The sequence below is a fragment of the Erpetoichthys calabaricus genome, chromosome 10, assembly GCF_900747795.2.
Source record: "Erpetoichthys calabaricus chromosome 10, fErpCal1.3, whole genome shotgun sequence".
Classification (NCBI taxonomy): Eukaryota; Metazoa; Chordata; class Cladistia; order Polypteriformes; family Polypteridae; genus Erpetoichthys; species Erpetoichthys calabaricus.
The window spans coordinates 93,561,485-93,584,210 of record NC_041403.2 but is presented as its reverse complement, the minus strand read 5'-3'; the positions used below and the strand labels follow the sequence as shown (position 1 = coordinate 93,584,210).

The 22,726-nt window shown below is 37.7% G+C and overlaps 2 protein-coding genes across 2 annotated transcripts in view; both read right to left on the bottom strand.

The window, feature by feature from the left end:
• The window catches only part of eef1a2 (eukaryotic translation elongation factor 1 alpha 2), a 34,284-nt gene extending 33,887 nt beyond the window's left edge, over positions 1-397 (bottom strand). Inside the window, exon 1 of the mRNA XM_028811617.2 lies at positions 249-397. The gene's annotated coding sequence lies outside the window, so the exon portion shown is untranslated. The remainder of the gene's footprint in view (positions 1-248) is intronic.
• The window catches only part of ndrg3b (ndrg family member 3b), a 1,230,027-nt gene that overhangs the window by 337,596 nt on the left and 869,705 nt on the right, over positions 1-22,726 (bottom strand). The window lies entirely within an intron of this gene.

Genomic DNA, 22,726 nt, shown 5'->3' with positions numbered 1-22,726 from the left:
GCATCTGAGGATTTGAAAACAAAATCTGGTAAATGGTTGACTACTGTTGTTACCCTTCTTGCTTTTGAAGGTGGTAAACTATTTACATTATGTCTTTTAGTTCCCCTTCTCCCTCAGCTACCCTTTAATATTCTAAAAGCACTGTTCCCAAGCAGGTGACAGACACATCTCTAATAGACTTTGACATAGTACAGTAACAGTGCTCAATGTTAGGTATTATGGTGCAGTTTAGGCATATTGTCTCTTACCTGTAGCTGCGATCTCAGACAGCAGGGACTATTAGCTCCAGACCAGTCAGTTTTATGTTCCTGGGAGGGGGTGAGAGTATTGGTCTTCCTTGCGCAATGCTGGCACCCCCTGTAATACAGCAATGCGGTAGCAGAGAAGGCAAAGCAAAGACTGCAGTGAGATGACTGCTGCAGGAAAGAGATGATTGCAGAGTAGAGCAGCTCCAGCGGTTCTGCACAGTAATGGCGACAGCAGGGAATAAAAAAAAGGCATAAATAGGACAGCAATTGTACTGACAGAGCTGAATTTGTTTCCTTGTAATTCAGTCTCTGGGTTGATAGAAAGATACAAATCAATCAAAACAAAACTGCTGTTTTGAAAAAAATGATTGAGCTGCCACCCCCTTTTACACCCCCAGTACAATACAATAATAGGCTGCATGGAGTGTTTCTCGTAAATTCCACTTAAATAATCAATATTCCTCTGATTTATACTGTTCACTACTTTAAAGGAAAACAAATAATTTAGGTAACATACTTGAAAATGCAGAAATGGACAGAACCACAAGTGTCTTTGTTAAAACAAAGTGCATTGAATCAGGGGTTCTCAACCTTATGGAGCCCATTTCCAAGAACAGGTCTTTCTCTGTCTCATCTCCATTTAAATTGATTTAAAATGCTAATTATTTAGAACAAAACCAAAAAGAAGAAGTCTGGGTTTCAAGAGGTAAGTTGAAAAATGAAGGTATGATTATAGGCAGAGGGTGGCACGGTGGTGCAGTGGGTAGCGCTGCTGCCTCACAGTTGGGAGACCTGGGGACCTGGGTTCGCTTCCCGGGTCCTCCCTGTGTGGAGTTTACATGTTCTCCCCATGTCTGCGTGGGTTTCCTCCGGACGCTCTGGTTTCCTCCCACAGTCCAAAGACACACAGGTTAGGTGGATTGGCGATTCTAAATTGGCCCTAGTGTGTGCTGGGTGTGTTTGTGTGTGTCCTGCGGTGGGTTGGCACCCTGCCCGGGATTGGTTCCTGCCTTGTGCCCTGTGTTGGCTGGGATTGGCTCCAGCAGACCCTGTGTTTGGATTCAGTGGGTTGGAAAATGGATGGATGGATTATAGGCAGAGGCTCTAAAAGTCTCTGATGCCTCCTTATATTAACGTACCATATGTGGGGTTAGACTGATGGCTAAGTTTGTAGTCAAAGGTTACAAATGTAAAAGAGTCTCTGACAAAAGTTAAGACATCTTCAACACTCATAAACAGAACAAGTAGAGAAAGTCTACTCTGATTTCCTTATAAAGAGACAGGAATGAGAGCCACTAGTTGGTCCATTAAATATTGGAAATTTAAAAAAATCTTGTCAAGCTCACCTATTGTACCTCAGGTTTCTAATTAAAATGTAATATGTCAATAACAAGAACATAATTTTAGAGTTGTGGAAAACGTACAGAAAATTATTTTTACAGTCTACAACATCGCAAGAAAAAGTAAATAATGTATTAACAATTTTTAATAGAAAAAGTGAAAACATAAACATTTTAGTCTCCTCAATACTGCATTTACAATACTCATGGTTTCTACTTTATTTCTTAATATTTAGATTTTCCAAATCTTACTTTAGTCAAAAACCCAACATCTGAATTAGTCTCATGGGCAAAAAAAGGATTCTTTCAAAAGCATTGGTTCAATTTTCATAAGTTCAGTGTGGTAGCACAGCATGACAGGATATGCATGTCTGCCATGATTATGATGGCCACACCTTAAAACAACAGGATCAGGAGATGGTGGATTTGGAACATTATTACTGATGCTAAGGATATCTCACTGACCTATCAGTCAATAAATGCACATTCAACAGAGTTTGACACAGATCAGATATTTGACCTATGTGATGGCAAGCTGTTCAGCTCAATGTATGTACATCAGGGGTCCCACACTCTGATCCTAGAGGGCCCCAGTGGCTGCAGGTTTTCATTCTAACCCTTTTCTTAATTAATGACTTGTTTTTTGCTCCTATTTAACTTCTTTTGAATTCATTTTAGTTGACTTGCTCTTGAAGAATCAGACCCCTGAATTGTTTCTTTTTCCATAATTAGTAGCCAAACAATAATGAGATATAAAATGAGCCAAAACATGACCAGCAAACTGTGTCCATCATATAATATCTGAAAATAAAGAAAGATGAAGGACTCAGGAATGCTGATCTGTTCAGGTTCCCAAAACATTTTAATAGTGCTCTTAGAAAAGAGAAAATCAGCAATTTCAGAAATATCTGGCATTGCACAATAAGAGCAGCAATAAGCTGTGGAATTAAAAAACGGGTTTAATGCACAACAAGAATCAGGGCCAAATTAAGCAACTGGTTGGAGTGAAAATGGTTGGAGTTTCAGGCCCTGACTTAATTGGTCTTCTGTTGGCTCACTCACTTCACACATCATTTCTGTTTGGGTGCCATTTAAGGAAAGAAAAGAAGCAATTCAGAGGAACGATGAAGAAATTCAGGGGAACAAATCTTAAAAAAACAAGTAAGTTAAAATTAATTCAAAAGAGGTTAATTAGCAGCAAAAACAGTGCACTAATTAAGGAAATTCTGCAGCCACTGGGGCCCTCCAGGACCAGAATTGGGGACCCCAGGTATACATATTGTCATTGCAGATGTGACAGTGGCAATGATGGCTGCAGGAAATCTCTTGAACCTACTGGGAAAAATTTGGGATACACAGATAGTAACAAGCAATCACATTATCAGTATTGGTGCCTTCCCCCACCACATTCACACAGATAAAGCACCCAGCATCCCTTAATAAGATAACTGAACAGCACCAGGGTGTATAGAGTGGTCCACATCAATAACCAGCACTGTATGACCATGCAACAATAAGCTGAGATCATTTCACTTGACATGCTACCTGACATGACACGGCTATATACTGCCACTTAAAATCAAGATTATGTTTAGTCTTATATACGGTAGTAGATAGTAGAACAAATATGAGGAACTCTAAAAAGCCAACTATGTCTGCTTAATTCATTTGGGACTTAACAGTTGGGCAGTACTTAGTTAGATGTCCACCTAGACACTTTTAAGTGCCTGTGTAACTCCATGCCATGGCAATCATGTTTGTTTAATGTCGTGCTACTACCAGAACATGCTACATTCTTGTTTATTGGTTCTGTGTCACAAATAGCACCTCTCTTATTTTTCATGTTTTAATTCAAATTGGACAATTACATCTGATTGACATTATTTTTTCTTCTCTACTATCTTGCTTTTTGTTAAGCAGTTTCCTACTGAGGAATACACTGTGTTTTTGTGACACATGTTATGGGTTTGTTTTTTCTTTCTGTGCCAATGGGAAATGATACATCACAATACTATTCCATTAGCTTGCTGACCAGACTAGACATCTAAATTCAAGTATACTTTTCTTCTCCTTTCTAGACTGTTTCACTCCTACACAATAAAAAAGCACTCAAAAAATCTAGTTCACTGGTGCACATCTGCTTGTTTAGGGAAGACGGTATTAATAAAATTAAATTTACAAGTCATGGCTCCCTGAAGTCTAACTTAACATACAGTGATCACTGCAGAAAAACACAAGAGCTAATTCTTTATCCAGGAGCTGAGCTCTATTCGTGGAGAAAAGAATCAAGGCTTAGAATCACATTAGTTGCAATAGGAATCCTTTATTTTCTAACCGAGACAGAGTGGAGTAATTCATTCTTTAATACAGCAGAAGTAAATTAGGGAGCACATTTTATATTGGCATTTATTCACTTAGTCAAAGAGAACTACAAATCTACAAGCATACAATGCTTTATATATTGCCTCTACCTGGGACAGTGGTCTTGCTGACAAGGATTAAGCAGACAGTCCAGCATCACTAGGCCACAGTGCCCAAGATCCGTACAGTCAAGGGGAAACTCAAATGGACCTCAAGTCATGTGCCTGAAGCTCTGGACCATCATAACTTTTTTCTTTTTAATGGGTCACATAGTGAGGGAAAGTAAATCCAAGTGAATAAATAAATGCCGATGTGGCATTAATTAGACACGGCTACCATTGACTCTATTACAGATTGATCCATCCACTTTCTAAATCTGCATGTTCTTAGTCATGACTGAAAAGAGTTTCTGTCAGACTCACAAAATAATAACAACCCAAAGTGGACAACCAAATTGTACCAGCAGCAAGTCATTCAGAGTCACACTGTTTAAAAAATGGTGTTTTATTTAGTGGACCCTAGGAAAGCATAGCCAGCCTTGACTTGCACGCATATAAACGCGAAACACAGTAGTTCAATAAATAGGTGAAAGGGAATGTATTTAACTAAAGAATGAATAAATGAACAATTAAACAAATAATTTGCTCACCGACACCCACCTAAATAAGCCCTAACATATTTAACTATAGTCACATCTAAAAAAAAAGAGAAAACACTAGACACAAAACAATAAATGGTAAGCACTCACAACAGTCCAAATCACAGTCAAGATTCACAGGTGAAAGGATTGATGACATTTCCCCAGTGATCAGCCTCCTGAATGAAATGCAAAGTTTGTTCTGCTCTACTATTGAAATCCGATTGATGATTCACAGATGACCATAGCACACACCATATCCAAACCAGACGAAAAACACATGAACAAGTATTCATAGGACAAGAACAGCAATCCAGTAAAAACTTGATTACACTCACCCCAAGGATTACAGTCTTCTCTGATTTGTCTTCTTGTCCTGTGTCTGCTTGTTCATATGGTCTCACCTGATGTTGACATTGTTTTCATCTTTGGAGCCTTCCCAAATTGTGCAATTCATCACAGAGTGTACGCATTGAAGAAGAACAAAACTTTACATTATATTCAGGAGGTTGTTTACAGGAATTCTAATTTTATTCATCTTTGGCATTTACATTTGTGAAACAGGACTATGTTTGGACTGGATCATGAGTGTTTACCATCTTTCGTTGAGTGCCTAGTGTTTTGTTCATTTCTTTTGTATCTATTTTTAGTTAATAATTAGTTATCAGGGTTCTGCATGCATGATATTTGTTTAATTGTTTTTCTTCATTCATTATTTATAATACATTCATTTTAATTTTGAATTAACTGCTGTTTACATGTCTCTGTGTGTGTGTGAATGAGTCAAGTAAAGGCCGGGTGCAGTCCTGTGGTCCCCTAAATAAAATAAACAAAACACTGTATTACAGCAGCATGGATAGGAGTGTCTTATGGCCACTATAAAATGTGATTTTATATTAATCAACATAATCTTCATAGCATCCCTCTATTTACTGAAATTCATTTTTTTTAATTTTGCTTCCTGGTGCCCTGATCTAAAAGCAGAAAGGCAATGAGAAGAATGACAGCACAAACGTTTCTTAGGTGCAGTTAGTTGTCAGGAGTTAAATTACTTTCTGTTTTATCATATTTAAGAACTGTTTATTTTTTCTTTTTTTTGTGGTTCAGCCATTGGTGAATTGCAACAAAGCATTCAGGATAAAAATGATTTTGGAAACTTCAGAAGTAAATACTTTTGATAAAACATACCCATTCCAATTCATTGTTGCGAAGAGGAGACAGTGTAAATGAGCATTGAAGAATGTGGGATGTGGGGCAGGTCTCCACACATCACATTCACAGCTCCCCAGCAGGCACTAGTGAAGAAGAAAAAGCAGTGTCCAGCATCAGAATAAAATCAGGCAGAGTGGAAAGGAAGACGTAAGCACTTCTCAGAAGAAAGGGAAGACAGCTGACAAGCTGGTAGCAACTGACACTTTCTGTTTTGTGCCAGCAATTAAAAATAAACATCTGGCACAAAACTGGAATTCCAGCAGCTAAGAGTAATTTTAGGCAAATGTCCCTACGTGAAAAAAGTGCTTGGACCCTCCACTCAGGCCCTAGTCTACAGGTTTAGTCTTTCTGAGCCTGCAAAGATCTTTGGGGAGACAACCAAGAAGCAGCTGACATACTATAGGGAGCTCCTTTATGGTGCCCCAGATTGCAAATGATAATGAAGCACACCAAAAGGCAGTAGCACAGCAACACAGAGCAACAATACAAAATGTGTTATTTTAAATGGTAGACATTTTTTAACCTGAATAACTTAGGGAATAAGGTGGGAAACAACCATACCAGGAAGATCAGCTTGCATGTTTGTCATGCAGATCCAAATTTCACATAGGCAGGAAGCCTTTGTGATAGCATCCTGAGATAACCCTTCATGCTGCCTATATGGGCCTTATGGGTTTTGGTTACATATAATTGCACATACTGTATTTGCAAGCCTGTTGAAGTGCACCTCTTGAAATACAACACCATTAATGGAACTGATACTCTTTAAAATCCTGACAGTGGCATTTTACTATACTAGGGTTCAATTTAAGGAAATTTGGGGGCAGGCTGATTAGCATATTGGTGCATCTTGAAACTTCTACAGTACAAACTCATACTTTTAGGTTGAATGGTAGCTCTAAATTGCAGTGTGAGTGGGCGTTTTTCTCCATAATTTTATATTCCTTTTTGAGGAAATCATTTTTGGTTTGATGCTTGGCTGCAGAATATGACAAAACTGATAATATTAAGGAATGCTTTACTGTATGTCTCTTGGATCAAATAATATTGCACTTCTAATACTGACTCCACTGTTGCCCCATCTGTGGTTTTCCTTAACTCATAGGCTTCAACACATCATTATTCCAATATGAGGAAAGCACTGAAATGGATAGATAGATGGATTAATGAATGTATACATTGGGACATAGATGCAGGTGTAGAACAGAAAAGCAATCCAGTGTACAGCAGAATTTTCATTTCAATGAAGGTGGAATGTGAACGATTCCTAATACACACAGTTAAATAAATGCACACTGTTGTACTTGGACAAGAGGTGGGAGCAGTATACATATTAAGCGTGACACTTTGCTTTATGATTTTAGCTGTACTAATATGATTCAGTTTGTATTCAAGGCAGTACAAGCTGGGCCACTGGCATCATTCTCCTTTACAGATGAAAAGCTTAATTTTCTCAGTATACTCTTCAACATTAGCTACTCTGATATGGGCTGACCACTTAACCCTCATATCTCCAAACAATCCTTGGATCTGCAAATGTATGCCACTTATGATATTTTCTCTGAAAGGTAAAGAGTTCCTCTTAAACTCTTGACAAACAAATGCACTATTTTTGGAATTTGGTGTGACACTACAAAGAAAGCAACAAACAGGAAGATACCATGGGTATTTGTTCTAATTGGAACAACAAGCAATTACAGCAAATTTCATCAGGTGGCCTGTATCCCCTTTTCAATCTGATCACTAGGTATCCCAAAATGCATTGCAGACAGAGAATGAGAGGACTTTCACTTATTTGAAAGATTAGGCTCTCTCATTCATCTCTTAAATGTCTGTAGATTCGGAGTTGTGTCATCTTTTATTTATTCTGTGTGATTTAAGAAGAGACTGAAAGCAACTGAGAAGAGTCAGGTCTGCATAATTCATGCAGTAACGTGGAGAATGGAGTAAGAATGTGAAGCAGTTTGTATAGTAGAGTGGATTTTTTCCTTTGTGTACATAAAAAGGAGGCTCACATTCTTGATTTTACCTTTTGCTCTGTTGGAAGCCTGACATTAAAAACATTATTTTTCACATATTAAAACTAGCAGTTTTAACATTAATTGCTGCCATTTTCAAGAGCAAGGTCAATTTTCCTCTCCTGCTGTCAAACTATACCATTCCAATTTTTTCCCATTACACTCTCTACACCTTGCTTTTTGTCATCTGCATTAGCCATTTTAAAAAACAAATCACATTTTTCATTTCATTTTGTAAACTATGAAAAGGTTTGGCTGTTTCTAGTCAGAGTTTGCTCTATGGCCTTCTAAGAACAATATTTTGCAGTTTAGCTGCTACCGTAAGACAGTCCAAGAGGAGAAGAGCAGGTCAGCTGCATATGTTTGTTGTTTTTCTTCTATAAAAAGCCTATAGCCTAAAATAAAAGAAGTGTGAAGGACTTGCATTCTTTCATTCAATGCCACTGGCAATGGAGCACCATGTTGACAGACTATGGAAATTCAGCAGTGCTGTAAAGTCTGTTTTAAATGCACACATTGTAGAATCAACATAAATGTGAAAACTGACAACAATCAGGTATTTGAAAGCCAGATAATTCAATAATAAGGTATTTACATTTCAAAGAAAATTATATATTTATGCTTATAAGACAATAAATCAATGCTACTGGACAATTGTTGAGTGGGTACTCCTTATTTTAAATGTGAGGTGTTGAAGAAATAAGAAATCTGAAACAGGAACAGCTTTCATATTAACACTTCCACCATGGAAATCAACCAGATCATCAAGAAGATTCATGCAGGACTCCTGAAGAAATGTAATGCTATGTGAATCTGTCTAATTAATTTTAATCAGGAAGAAAAGTTTTAGTTAAATATAACCAAACCATCTATTAAGGCAAACAAAACTGTACAGTGTAGCATAGGGTGAGGAGTATATTAGCAAGGAGTCTGAGTGCTTGGACTTGTGAGTGTCCTGGATAAAAAACAAGATCCAAGCCTTTAATGACCTCCTGGGCACAACCATCAGCAGTGTGTCCGTCTGTAGAGATAGTGTCGACCTCATCAAGAAATTTACTTACCTCAACAGCGACATTCATGTTTCAGGTGACTCTTCCTATGACGTCAGTAGACAGATTGGGCGAGCATGGGGGGTCATGAGATCACTGGAAAGGGGTGTGTGGCGCTCCTGATACCTATGCAAAAGGACAAAGGTCCAAGTCTTCATCGTCCTGGTGCTTCCTGTCTTACGGTTGTGAGACATGGACGATATACAGTGACCTAAAACAAAGACTAGACTTCTTCAGTACTGTGTCTCTTCAGTGAGTCCTTCAGTATGGCTGGTTTGGCTTTGTGTCGAATGAGCGGTTGCTCACGGAGTCCCAAATGAGGCACATTACCTGCATTGTTAGCGAGCGTCAGTTACAGCAACACAGCTATTTGGTGTGAGGTTGATCCTGCTTGCAGGACCCTCCATTGTTGAGGACCCAAGCAGCTGGACCAGGCCAAAGGGACGTCCATGTGTAACGCCTGGCTGCGGTAGATTGATGGTCATTTCCTAAGGGTGGGACTGGACCGCATGTCTGCCTGGGGGTTGCCAACCAGGATCCCGAGCTGTTTTGTTGTGTGGTGGGTGCAGCAATGCGTTATACCTGTGCATGCTCCCCAATCTGACCTGTTCTGACCTAAGTTTAGACTACCAAATTTGTTGTAATGCAGTTATGAGGCCACATCTAAAATTAAGTGTCTAGTTGTAGGTTTATAGGGTCAGTATTGTTCAATGTACAGTCAACTTCCTAAATATCTGTGCTACTAAACAGGCTACACATGGAGATGATAAGGTTGCTCACAAATTATATAGAAAGGGTGGGTGTGAATATCATGAGAAATCAGTGGGGCAAACTGAAGCTTAGAGGCTTAACTTACTTAATTGATGGTTTTGCCTAGGAATAAAGAAAGGGTTGAAGGTCCTCTGGAGGGCTACTCTTTTCCTGCATTCTGACATTTTAGTGGATTCACATGGTAGATTTCCTCAGATGGACTTCAGTTTGGTTGCCTCACTATATAACTCACTATAATCTTATAATCATTAATCTCACAGAGCCCTTACAGATAGGCAAGGAACTTAAAATGAGAGGCAGGTATGAACACCATTATTCTGTCCTCCTGCTGAAATGTATGCATCATGGTGCAGGTGTGTCCACATTTCTGTAGTTGTTGGGTTTCTGGAGTATCAGGGTGTGCAATACATTTTATAACTTTAAGGTAATATTGTTTTGGTACAATAAACCAATTAGTGCTTAGCTAGGGATTTTTTTAAATTTTTCCTAGAAATTTCTGTGAACCAGGAACTTTTTAGTATTTCTCTTGATATGATGCAGGGCTCGCAAAACTCAAAAAGCAGGCCTTAATTTCAACATCAGGCCAGAAAAATATCATTAGCAAACGTTGGCTTGCTCATCCAAAAGGAGCCAAAAACTTAAAAATGTCAAAAAGAAGAGAGGAACCAGGAAAATTCCAAGCTAAATATAACCAAACATATACTTATAAAGTTTATTCAAAAAATAATTCAAAACAAAAAAAAAGTGCTTTCAAAATGGTTTATACATATTGCTTTTCAAGAGGCAATAAAAAGGAAAACAAAGTCCAAACTGAACTCCAAAGAATAGAAATACAAATTGAATCCGAGAATGTTAGCTGAACAGCACAAGCAAGTAATATCTCAGCAATAATGCTGAGGCATCTCGGATCTTATATAGATTGAGGGCAGTCATACAGCTGCAGCATCAAAGAGCCCTGTCTCCCTACATTCAACATACATAGCACAAAGAAAATCAATATAACACAACAATACAAAATGATTAACAAGCAAGACAGTTCTAATTAAAGAATTAAACAAGTCTAAACAAAAGAAAACAAAAACATGCCCAATGACAGGAACCCAAAAAAATTCACAAAAACAACAATAAAAACACATGAACTACAAGAAACTAAGAAGCCAGAGACAGAGAACTGGTTAAACCAAGATATCTCCTGACAGGGCCCAAGAAATACTTTTTACACACTGCAAATGCATAACTATGAAATCCACAAGAATGTATAATAAAAAGGAAAAGCAAGCAATGTAATAATAAAGATAAATATGAATAAAATTACATATATGCTGTAAATGATAGAATATTATTTCATAAACAGTATTTTTTTAATTCAGATCTTATTAAATACATTGACTACAATGACATATTGAATTCTTTGGCAGAACACTTGGACTTTTTTAATCCAAATAAATAATGTCTAATTCAAGGTGAGTGCAGGCAAAGGATAACACCACTTCTGGAATTCCAATAGGACAATGGATACTCAGCAGCTTCTAACAAACCCAGATTTGTTAGGTGCAAGTCCCTGTTGGGCTGCCAAAATCTGAATGTTGCCATGCCAAAAACACCACTAGTTGACATAATGGGCAAAACATTTCGTTCATATATGCAGTGCTGATTACCAGCTCAGTAAGAAGGGTCTGATGATGTGTTCCATGTTGGTCGGTCATGCAAGTATGAATTTCAATGTACTCTGTGCATATTTTACAGGACTACTTCCATTAATACTACTACTACTACTACTACTAGATTTTGAAGAGCACTGTCTCCAGAAGAGGACGTAGACACTCTATCACTGCTCGAAATGGGCTATGCACTATACCAGTGACCTGACTGTGGATTATAATATTAAAACTGCTGGGAAGATGTTAATGTGCTATTCAGCCCATATTGTTAAACCTTTCATAACATAATTCTGTTCTCTATTCACTATTATTACGTTCACATTATTCAGTACTTTTCTCAAGTTAATGCCTGCACATCCTGACGTACTGGTGAGTAGAGGAGCCATTTGTCAACTTTTCCTCCAGGGACACATTCAGTCTCAAAAATGAATTGTTTTGATCATGTTTCTGCAATCCTGTCAACTCCAGTGTTAAACCCCAGATGCATGCTGTAATCAATAAGGAAACTTAACTTAAAATATGATAACAAGCATGATTTGGTTTCCTTTATAAAGTAAACTACACTTAAATTTGCAATTTAGTGCTTTTTTCTCTGTTAGTCAACCAGCCTATCCCTAATTCCTCCCCCACCTGCTGCTAAACTAAGTCTGCACCATAAGGCAAAGCACAAGTACAAGTAAAAATAGAGTAACCTTTCTCCACATCTGAGAAACAGATCAAGCTGTAAAGTTCAAATTAGTTCTCTGACAGAAGGCACACTAAGGCCTGAAGCCTGGAGAAGAATGAATTTTAAAATATATCTACAAATTACACCTAAAAATGACCACAAGGAACATAAATGAAGAAAAACAAGCTGCTGTGGATCAAGTGGAAATTAAGTAATATGTAGAATCATTTTAAAATTTTTTTTAAATTTTAGCCAAAGTAACGAAAGTAACAGAGAGAACAAGTGCCATCTGCATATCTGGACTTTTACTTCTGAGGTATCTCTTCTGTCTTGGCAAGGAGATATTTTGGGGCAGTTAAGATGCGCAGTTTTCTTTCCTTCATTCATTCATGTTCTGAATCCTGCTATTCCAATAAAGTGTCACTGACGGCTGGAGATCATCTCAGAAACATAAGCCACAAGGCACACCCCCACATTCATTCACATGAGGTAAATTTAGATTTGTGAATTAATCTAACACACGTGTATTTGGCATGTGGCAGGAAAGCAGAGTAAAACTCCCATAAGCAGGTGGAGAACGTGCAAACTCTTATATTGCTGCCCCATGTAAAATTCAGCTAACATTTGCCACATTATGCTCAAGGCAATCTCCATCCCTAGACAACATGGCTAGTATTAAAATCTTCCACTTTCAAAATTACTTATTCATAGAGATGTGTGTCTTCTAATGGAGTATGCCCCACTCAAATCGGAGGACAAAATCAAGCCATGCTATCTAATAAGGAGTATTTTATATTCTGTTCCAAACTGAAAAAAATTAGTTCAATTTATGTGCATTTAAACAGTAAGTATCTTATCATGTATGTTTATGTGTCATCTTCACTCCTTGCTGAGACTCAGGACTGGCTCATATGAATATTAACCAGATCCTTCTGTGACTTCTAATTTCTGGCATTCCAGGAGACACCCACCCCCTGGTTCAAGTGTCTTGAACAAGTGAAGTACTTTAAAGTAGTACAAAGTATGACAATAACTTTAAATTCTGTATTTTGTTTTGTAAATTCTTTATGTTGGAGTCACATCTGTTAGTATGGTCTGGGCTTCCTTGACTACAGGACAATAGCCTTGAAGACCATCCAGCAACACCTGGTATCCAAAATCCTTATTTCTTTGAGTATAATTTGAATTTTCAAGCATCCAGTGTAATCAAACTACATTTATAGTATCATAAAGCTGGACTATACTTCACATGGTTTACTTTATATAGACCCAGCATTCACAACATAACTTTCACCAGTAAATGCTATCTTAAGCTATTTTAGAAGGTACAGGGCAGGTCTGTTGTTTACAGCTGGAGCACAAATGGATTAAGTGACTTTCTTAGGATCGCTCAGTGAGTTAGAGGTGGGAATTGAACTGGCAACTTTGCAGCTTAGGGTCCAGTTCTTTACACATTATGTTAATTTCCTTGCCTAAGCGGCAAATCCCAAGTTTCTCAAACATACCAGTTAAATAAAGTATATTGTGCCTCAGTGACCAAGTAGGAAAGTACTGGACCTCTTCCTAGTCTTTTTAGCCTTGTCCTATAATAGATAACCTGGCTGCAGCTTCCATAACTACACAATGCCATCCTTGGTTGAAGGTCTTCAGATTTCTCTTCAGCTTCGAACAGTACCCTTGAAATTTTCCTGTCAGGCCTTGACGTCTGAATCAGGATCCATTCCCCACAGTGGCCCTTGTCTTACCACGTGGGCATACACAGGACATTTCTCAACACTTGTGCACTATGTTCCCTCTATAGTTGTTTTCTACTTGACAAGTCAATTTTATTGCACTACCCCAAAGGTTTCTACATCCCCAGTAAAATCCTTGCAGACCGGATGATAAAAAATATCAAATATAATATAAAATAAAATACACATTTATTTTTGACAGCCACTTTATCATTGCTAGCAAAGATATATTATATATATCTATATAATAGATATAGCCTATCTTGACTAAAATTGAAACAAATCAGGAGCCACTACAGGACGGCATCTTAGTCTATCATAGGGCACACTCAAGCATACACTTATGATCATTAAAATGGGACAATTTAGAGTCAATAGTTGCTAGTAAAATACTGAATATAAAACATTAGCAAATAAAGTAGCAAACTGAAGGCCTTGCCAAATGCCTTGACATTTGATGGCATTTATTTTACTTATATATTTGTTTCTTTTTTCAGTATTTATTGCATTTTGAAATTCATGTCTTCTAACTTTAAACTTGGGCTCATTTCCTTCTTTTAATATCTGTTTTGTCTTCCTACACTTTTGCCTCTGCTAAATTAGGGTTCCTTATTTTTCAGCAAATGGATTGATTTGTGGGAGATACACACACTGTTGACAAAACTGAATATGTGACTGAAAGTTGATTCAGTAAGGTTGCAGCAGGCATCTTGTTCCAATCTGTGATGTCATGAGAGTTCCTTAATGTTACCCTTAGTCTCAGTTGGCTACTGCTTTACAGTCTTTATGATTGGTTTGCAGACTCTACTCCAATACTATCCACTTGCAGAGCCACAGCACCATACGTCACCGCAGTTGTAGACCCGCAGTTACAGACCCACAGTTACAGACCCGGAAGTGACGTCACCGTCGTTTCAGGACTGACTTCATAAAATTACTTTTGGAAGGTTTTAGCAGGTCTCAGTAAAGCCCAGAAAGTAACGCCGGGACCCATTCAGAAAGTAAGCGATATAAATGAGAAGGAAAAACAGTACATCAAACCAAATAATACGCCTCATTGCAAAGTTCAGAGGGTTTCTGCCATCACATCATGTCATACATCAAACTAAACAATACGGATCGTTTCTGTGAAATACACTATTAACACTTACGTTGTGTTCGGGTCTGTGGGAACCATTTCACGTGTCGACAAAATTAAAATCATCAAGATCTGTGTTAATTGAAAATAGTTTTTCGTTTACATTCATGAAACAAAATATACAATATAATTGCAATATTTGCACCACGTTAGAGTTTAGTAAAATGTTAATAATAAAAGTGATTACGTTTTTTAAAATATACTATGTATGTGTGCAATATTGTTCTGAACCAATTTAGAATAAACATTTAAGCCAATCTAATATTTTTAAACATGTGAAGAAAACAGCAATACATATTCTACACTGAATTATGCTATGTATTAATTTCTATATATAACACTGCTCTAGTTTTTGTCACTTATTATTATAAACGATGGGCCATCAAAAGAAAAAAAATAAAAATACTAATAAGAACACAATTTATTTATATAGCACCCTTTTCCTTTTGCCCAAAATTCAGAAAGAACAACAGGACCTATATAACATTGGCTACAAATAATATCTTCACTAAATATAGATAAACACAGGATATACAAAACATTCAAATAGAATAAAAGACAATAATCCAGACTAAAATGCACCATGTAATACTACAAAAAAATCTTGAACAAATAACATAAATTGTGATAAAAATTCTAACCCTGAGAACCTGGACAGATAAAGGGGGTAAACTGAAAGAAGGGGCAGAATGTCAGGTCTGTTTAATGTCTTCCTAAATGAATGAGTTAAAAAAAATGAATGGAGTCAGCTGATCTCATTAATTTTGGGAGGTCATTCCACAGTCTGGGCGCTATACAGCTGAAGGCCCTGCCGTCACCCACAGTGTGCAGGTTAGGGGGGGCACAGAATGAGAGGACCTTAGTTGGCAGGTTAATAACAGAATTTGATATTCAATAATGTAAGTCACAGGGAGCCATGAAGGTGCAGTAGGATGGCTGTGATGTGCTTGCTGTTGTTGGTTCGTGTCAGGACTCTTGCAGTTGAGTTTTGACACAGCTGGAGCTGTGATATAAGACAATCTTAATTATTATATTATACATTAAGGCACAAGGGTTGCCCTGGACATGATATAAGCTACATAGTGTCTGACAATGGGTCCAAGGAATTCATTCCAACATCTAATGGCAGTCAAGATGCTGCTGTCTAGCCTGTAGAGGTCTGTGCGTCCCCCCCATGGATATGCCTCCCCAGACTGACCATCACTGACCCACCACCAAACTGGTCATGCTGAATGATGTTACAGGCAGCATAATGTTTTCCATGGCTTCTCAAGACCCTTTCATGTCTGTCACATGTGCTCAGGGTGAACCTGTTCTCATCTATGAAAAGCAAAGAGCACCCGCCAGTAGTGGACCAGCCAATTCTGGTATTCTATGACAAATGCCAATTGTGCCCACTAGAAGACATTGGGCCCTCTGGCCACCCTCATGACGTCTGTTTCTTTTTGTCCAAGGTCAGAGACATTCACACCAGTGGCCTACCTGCTGGAGGTAATTTTGTAGGCTCTAGCAGTGCTCTTCTTGTTCCTCCGGTCCTGCTGATGGGTTAAGGACCTTCTCTGGCCCTGTCCAGATCTCCTAAAGTAACTGCCTGTCTCCTGGAATCTCCTCCATGCCCTTGAGACTGTGCTGGTAGACACAGCAAACCTTCTGGCAATGGCAGGTATTGATGTGCCTGCCATTCTGGAGAAGTTGGACTACCTATGCCACCTCTGTAGGGTCCTGGTATGGCCTCATGCTACCAGTAGTGACACTAACCGTAGCCAAATGCAAAACGAGTGACAAAACAGATGTGGAGGGAAAAATGTCAGTGGCCTCCCTCTACCTGTTAAACCATTCATTCCTGTTTTGGGGGTCATCTCATTGTTGCCCCTCTAATGCACAAAAGCAGCTGAAACTGATTAACAAGCCCCTCTGTTACTTAACTGACCAGATCAATATCCCAGAAGTTTCATTGACTTGATGCTATACTCCGATTAAAAAGTGGTCCTTTCATTTTTTGAGCAGTATATTTAAAGTGTAATATTGTGGTTTTATAAGTCACTACACACATTGCTGAAATACACTCGATGATAGTTTTGGATAGCCCCACACTTCAGTCCTTCACAAATGCATAGTTTACAAACATCATATTTTAATTTCTCTTTGAGAAGCAAGAAAAATAATTGTGTTGAATCTCAACTTATGATTACTTTTTTGCTACGTATGTACTATTGAAGGACTTTTTTTTTAATCAGATGGTTACTTTATTTTAACAAGCAATCACATTCTATTTGTTTATCAAGCAGAACTGAATATTTTCATTTTCTACACAATTCTGTAATAACTGTACAGTTCAGCAGTCTAAAATAACACAGTGAGACACACAAACACACTCACCATGCATACACACTACTGGTGTCATCATTGGTTCCCCTGTGGATCGGACTGTTGAATCTACACAATGGCTGTAGATCTTTGGCTGTGGGTCTTTGGTACATGTTGTCCCAGTAGAATGTGAGGTGTCACCAATGATTTACCCTGCTCCTCAACATGGCTCTGTCTCCTTCTCCCTGTTCCAGTCTAGGTTCAAGGTTATCATGATGAAAAAAGTATTTTTTTCTGAGATGTTCAATATGTTGAAAAAATTGCCTGTGGCCAGCATCCAGCGTAATGTTTTGTCTAAATTCTCCACTCCTCTTTTTGTAGCATTAGAGTCCATTATCATTTTTGAACATGGAATTTCCCATCCCTGTGCAGATCACATTGTGCACCAACAATGTGTCATTTGTTTAGTCAAACTTTAATGTTTTCACTGGCCTGTTCTTTGTGGCCAGCAGTTGAGAAGAGAGCTGTGGCTTATTTTTCCTTATTGTGCTAAGCATTGTTACCTTGTTCTTGAGGAGCTACTGTCCCAGTTTGTGTAAAAGTAAAAGTTATTGCATATGGCGTTGTGGCCATGCAGCTTATGTCATGTCCTGGGCAACCCTCATGCCTTAATTTCTCACAGGAGTTCCTCCATCTGACTTCCCTTTGTTAATGAAATGACATCCTCTGCTCTTCTGCATCTCTATGCTTCCCCTTGAGCATGTTATTCACAGCTTTGGACTGGCTTATCTTTTTTATGCAGATGATGCTTAGATCTATTTCAGTGTTAAAAGTGACACATCACAGCTTTCTCGGCTCACAACTTGCCTCAGTGAAATTAAATGAAAATTAAAACCTGAACAGATCAAAACTCTTTAAAATTAAATTGCAACATAACTGAACTCCTGCAAAGTGGCACTAAAGTGCAACTTAAGAAAACAAGCTCCTCTTCAACCATTCTTGGTGATGATCTCATCAGACCTTCTTTACTGCAAAGAATCTTGGTGTCACTTTGATTCCTCCTTTTCTTATTTCACCCATGTAAGCCATATTAAGAAACTTGCTTACTTCCACCTATGTCACATTTCTTATGTTTGCTCATTCCTCTTTCTTTTCTAATGCTGAGAATCTTGTCCCTGCTTTTGTCACATCCCGCATTGATTATTGTAAGTCAGTACTGGCAGGTGCCACTTCTAATCTTAAATCACAGCTCCAGCTGATTCAAAACTCGGCTGCAGGAGTCCAGACACGGACTGGCAACAGTGAGCACATCGCAGTCATCCTACTGCACCTTCATGGCTCCCTGTGTCTTACAGTATTGAATATCAAATTCTGTTATTAACCTGCCCACTAAGGTCCTCTCATTCTTTGTCCCCCACTAACCTACACGCTGTGGGTGACAGCAGGGCCTTCAGCTGTATAGCGCCCAGACTTTGAAATGACCTCCTGAAATTAATGAGATCAGCTGACTCCATTCATTTTTTTTAACTCATTCGTTTAGGAAGACATTAAACAGACTTGACATTCTGCCCCTTCTGTCAGCTTACCCCCTCTATCTGTCCAGGTACTCAGGGTTTGAATTTTTATCACAATTTATGTTATTTGTTCAAGATTTTTTTGTAGTATTACATGGTGCATTTTAGTCTGGATTATTGTCTTTTATTCTATTTGAATGTTTTGTATATCCTGTGTTTATCTATATTTAGTGAAGATATTATTTGTAGCCAATGTTATATAGGTCCTGTGGTTCTTTCTGAATTTTGGGCATAAGGAAAAGGGTGCTATATAAATAAATTGTGTTCTTATTAGTATTTTTATTTTTTTTCTTTTGATGGCCCATCGTTTATAATAATAAGTGACAAAAACTAGAGCAGTTCTATATAAGGCAATTAATGTATAGCATAATTCAGTGTAGAATATGTATTGCTGTTTTCTTCACATACATGTTTAAAAATATTAGATTGGCTTAAATGTTCATTCTAAATTGGTTCAGAACAATTTTGCACACATGCATAGTACTTTTTACAAAATGTAATCACTTTTATTATTAATGTCTTACTAAACTCTAACGTGGTGTAAATATTGTAATTATATTGTATATTTCGCTTCACGAATGTAAATGAAAACTATTTTCAATTAACACAGATCTTGATGATTTTAATTTTGTCGACATGTTAAATGGTTCCCACAGACCCGAACACAACGTAAATGTTAATACAGTAGTGTATTTCACAGAAACGATCTGTATTGTTTAGTTTGATGTATGACACGACACGATGGCAGAAATCCTCTGAACTTCACAATGATGTGTTTTATTTGGTTTGATGTATGGTTGTTCCTTCTCTGTTTATATCGCTTAATTTCGGGACGTTACTTTCCTGGCTTTGCCGAGACCTGCCAAAACCTTCCAAAGGTAATTTTACAAAGTCAGTCCTGAAAGGACGGTGACGTCACTTCCGGATCTGTAACTGCAGGTCTACAACTGGAGTTCGACACCCCTGGCCTAGAACATGTAACGTAACCTGTTAGTCTTAACACCAGGTAATAGGACCAGAGATCTGGTACTGTAAGGTGACCCTTAAGGGCCTAAGGTCACCATTTTTTCTATATCTCTCACCTCTTAATCACCTGAGAAACATATACTCAGGGGTCCAGGAAACATACATGTGGGTGCACAAGGTTAGCTGTATAATTTGAAAGTGGAGTACAAACAAAGGCATTCACACAGCTCACATGTCACTTTTGTCAATTTAATGTCTATTGTAATGTATTTTGAATTTGTAAAAGAGTTCCAACAACAATAGAAATACATGTTTCTTACATTAAGATGCCGTATTATAACCCACTTATTCAGGACATCTGACATATTGGCAAGATACTATGTTGGTTATTTCATATTGAGAACACTCACGTTTTAAGTTGGTTTTCAGGCATAGTACCGTAAGTAAAATAGCTAGACAGCAACAGTACTACCCACTGCACCACAGTGCCACCTTCTGGTGAAATGCTGCCTTTGTAAAATAGGAATGTGACTAGAGCTCTTTCACTAAAGCAGTGGTTCACATACACAGTCCTGTGATTTCAGGTTTTTATACCAACTAGTTTCTTCACAATCTGTAAGGCGTTTTACCCCTGACTGATTTCAGATTAGTTAATCTTATTTTCTCTTATTGTGCATTCAGAAAAGGATAGCTGTGTGTTTTTCTATACATTTGAACTTGAACTTTATTGCCAGGAACCATTGTAGCTAGACATTTTTCTTGGTGTTACATTTATGCACACAGTAAGGTAAATACAACTAAACAACACAATATACATAGTAATAATGAAAACTATAATGCACAAAACACAACTATATAAAACAATATAGTAAAACAGAATTGCACATCCGTCCAGTAATATGTCAAGTCAGTCCTTATAATATAAAAAGAAAATAAACAGAAATAAAAACACAATTTAGACTGCATGAAGGAGTTTAGAAATCAGCAAAAGACAGAGATAAATCAGAGACCGTGCTTAACCGGTGTGGCTACAGTTGGAAAGAAACTGTTTATATGTCTAGGATACTCTTGGAAATATTGGTTACTGTAATGGCATTTTACTGAGTTATGTGGTTCCTTGTGGAACAATTGCTTGAAAAATAACAATTATGTTCTGAAAATAGTTCTGTTCATATGAAATTGGATCTTTGTGCTTTTAAAGGTTATTAATATGTGAGGAAAACAGAATACTTTGATGTGTAGAAGAAAATGGACAGGATGCTAACAGATCAAGAAAACCTGAACTTAGCCTGAGTTATTCTATGCAGTGATAGTCATTTCAAAATCAGTAAGCCATTGGTACTTCATGAATCACTTGTGATCTGTTCATGGCTATCTGTGGAATTTGTTTATGAAGCTAAACAAATAATAATTCTTTCTGGAACTATCATGTGAATGGTTCTTTTTGGAACCAAAAATGGTTCCCCTATGGCATTGCGCTAAAGAACCACTTTGACAACTTTATTTTTAAGAGTGTAATTTTTGTCTGTAGTGACCAGTAGCACTTCCTCGATAGTAATGACTGGCAGAAATAGTTAACCCTAGGTGAATTTAGTCTTTGATTATAGTTCTGACATTTTTCATGTCAATGGATTCCAGTTTCAGGCCTACAGTCTTTTATGCTGACCAAATAACACAATGAAGTTTATGTTCTGTTGCAGCAGATGCATTGCCATACCAGACTGTTATGGTGAAATTGAGGACGTTTTCAGTAACAGTTCTATAAAGCCATACGAACACTGAATTGGACACGTTAAACTTTTACATTGATGGAGAAACAACATCCACTGCCGAGCATTTTTGAAAACAGCAGTTATGTTTCAACCCAGATCCGATTTTAAGCAATAGTTGTGCCAAGAAATTTCAATGAATCTGCCTTGTTGACATGACAGTGACATTATTTATAACTAGGGGAGTAAGAGGTGAGGAAGTATTTGTGTTTTTGCTATATCTTTAAATGCTTAAGTCTCTTTTGTTGCTGTTGTTTTTTAATCAATTTGTTTTTTTCTGTGTAGTTTGCTCTGTTAATTGCATCCTAACAATGACAATTAACAAGCAGAATAGACACCTAAGCAAAAAGTATTGAATTCTGAAGAGCGGGAACTGCTTTAGTGTCAGATTCACTAATTTGCTTGTTAATAAATAATGGATTAAATACCCATAACACCAGGAAAATTAAAATGGAAATATAATGAAAACCTCAAACCATGCATAAAAAACACGAAATTAGCTACTGATGCTTGGTGCGTTCTAGTAAAAATTTACCAAACTTAGTTTTTGCATTCATTCTAAGACACAGACACTGGGAAATAACTGCTTGCTTAATTAGGCAAGGAGTATAAATACGAATAGCAGTTGGTTTAAACAAAAAACCTTCAGCCACATGGAGTCCTTAAGACTGAGTTTGAGAACCACTGATCTAAGGTAAGCCAAATTGTTGATTCTGCTCTGTAAGGTAAGTTTATCGTGGTGTCAGAGTGCGGCAAAGTGTTGCATGATAGATATACTTACAAGTAAGAAATCCACTGTAAACTGAACACATAGCAATACTGTTACTGCTAAAGTCACAAGAAGTAGGTAAAAGAATGCTATCACCTGGTATTTTATTACCTCTATATATTCAAATATAAAATATGGTGCTGAATTATTTATTCATACATTTGTGAACTTTTTTACCTCAGCACTGGATTGTGGGGCTACATGTCTTATCCCAGCTGTACCAAACAGGTAGAGGAATCAACTATGGACATAGTCTATCACCAGGTGTACTCATAAACAGTCTCACATATAACTGATAGAAGTCTCTCAGACTTTGGAGGAAAACTGAGTAATCTGAGAAAATAACACACGGAAGTCTGGAACGAAAAAGTATATAAGTTTAAAGGCCACCATTCCTTAGTGGACACCATCAGGTGCAATGTATTTCTCAAGGTGAAATACTGGTTGCTTGAGTGGCTCCTTTTGGATGACACAGAGTGTTCAGTGGTGAGTACTGAACCTAAAGC